Source organism: Orycteropus afer, unplaced genomic scaffold (assembly GCF_000298275.1).
Source record: "Orycteropus afer afer isolate SDZICR_OR568_19922 unplaced genomic scaffold, OryAfe1.0 scaffold00008, whole genome shotgun sequence".
In the NCBI taxonomy this organism is placed as follows: domain Eukaryota; kingdom Metazoa; phylum Chordata; class Mammalia; order Tubulidentata; family Orycteropodidae; genus Orycteropus; species Orycteropus afer.
The window spans coordinates 13,002,029-13,004,160 of NW_006921595.1; positions in this window are offsets into that span (position 1 = coordinate 13,002,029).

Consider the following 2,132-nt stretch of genomic DNA (forward strand, 5'->3'; position numbering starts at 1 on the left):
GTGATTTTTAGGTTAATTCTTAAGTCCTACCACCACAGGAATCTGCGAGAGCGCTGTCTCTTTAAATATCCAAAATAGTCAAGCCGCTTTCTAAACCTACAAAATGACGGTGGCCTCCTCATTAATATATGGGCAATCTTGTTTCATCTTCTTCCTCCCCATGCTGTTACCTGCTGGATTATTTTAAAACCAATCTTAAACATCATTGGGATGTGATATTTAATCCAAGTCAGATAGATAGAGCTTTAGGAGTTCAGAGAAGATGAAGGATACAGAGGATCCTTTATGGAGAAAGTAGGCCACAACCTGGACTTTGAATGATGAGCTAAATTGGATGAACACAGAGGAGGTGTGGGGAGAACATTCCAGGTGCGAGGGAGCAATATGAGAAGAACGAATACTAACGACTAACTCAACACCTTTCATCAGGTGTGCCAAACATCATGCTAGAAACTGAGGCTACTAAGGAGAATAAGGCTTCATATAACTACAGTCCAGTAGGAGGCTGGTGAACAAGCATGACTTGTAGGTGCTATGATAGAAATATGTCAGCACGCAAATGTAGTATTAGTTCATTATTGTAAAAAGTCAAGGAAAGGTTTATATATGGAAGGAAATTTTCTTTGTTGGTTACCAGGGGTGGGAGGGGAAGGTAGGGAACACTGCCCCCCCCCCAAAAAAAAGAAAAAAAGAAAAAAGCATTGACCCATGTCACTTTAGTTTTGTGTATTTCACTGTACATAAATTATATTTCAATAAAATGTATTTTAAAAAAATGTCAGCATGAACAGTGAGGGAAGGCAAGGGCTGTTCAGTTCCATCAGGGTAATGCTGCCCAATAGAAATACAATGCGAGTCACGTGTATAATTTTAACTTTCCTGGGAGCCACGTGAAAAAAGTAAAAAGAAACAGTTAAAATTATTTTTAATATGCCTAATTTAACTCAATGTATCCAAAACGTTATCATTTCAACATGTAATCAGTATAAAAATGTATTAATGAAATATTTTCCATTCTATTTCTCATATTAGGTCTTTGAATCTGGTGTGTCTTTTCCATCTATGTTGTTGTTGTGTGTTGTCGAACAGACACTGAGCCATAGACACCCTGTATGACAGAGCAGAATGGCCATCGTCGGTTTCCTAGGCCATACTTTATGGAAGCAGATTGCCAGGCCTTTGCTCCTTCAGAGCCACTGGTAGTGGCTGAGCACTTAACCATCGTGCCACAAGGGCTCCTTTTTACACGTATACCTGTTGCTCTTGAGTTGGTTACCGACTCATAGGAACTCTGTAGAAGAGTAGAACTGTCCTACAGGGTTTCCAAGGCTGTAAAACTTCATGGAAGCAGACTGCCTCATCTTTTTCCCGTGAAGCATCTGGTTCCAACCTCAGACCAATGGGTTAGTTGCAGAGTGCTTACGCCCATCAGGGCTCCTCCTGACATGTGCTATAGGTGTAAAAAAGGATCCCTGGTGATGCAGTGGCTAAACGCCAGGCTGCTCCCTCAAAGGTCAGTGGTTTGAACCTACAAGCCGGTTGGTGGGAGAAGGGTGTGGCAGTCTGCTTCTGCAAAGATTTACTGCCTTGGAAACCCTATACCCACTGCTATCAAGTCGATTCTGACTCACAGAGACCCACACATTGGGTTTCTGGGTTGGTAAATCTTTACAGAAATAGATTGCCCAGTCTTCCTTCCGTGAAACAGCTGGTGGGTTTGAACTGCCAATCTTCTGGTTAACAGTCAAATGCCTTAGGCACTATGCCATCAGAGCTCCTTTGGAAACCCTACGGGGCAGTTCTTTTCTGTCCTATTGGGTCACTATGAATCGAAATCAACTTGTCATCTTGGGTTTGGGTTTAGTGCATGCCAAACTGGACCAGCCACATTGCAAGTGTTCAGGAGCCACAGGTGCCTGTGGCTGTCATGTTGGACATTGCACAGTGTGGCTCTGGAGGGACAGGAAGGCTTCATGAGAGGGTTGAAGCTTGTGCAGCTCTAAACAAAGAAAGGGGTATTGAGGCTGTGCAGACGTTGAGGTCTGCAGGCTGTGAGGGAGACATGTTCACCATCACTGGTGGGGGCGCAGTGAGTACAGCAGGGGGAATGTTTTAATGTATATCTGGCATTT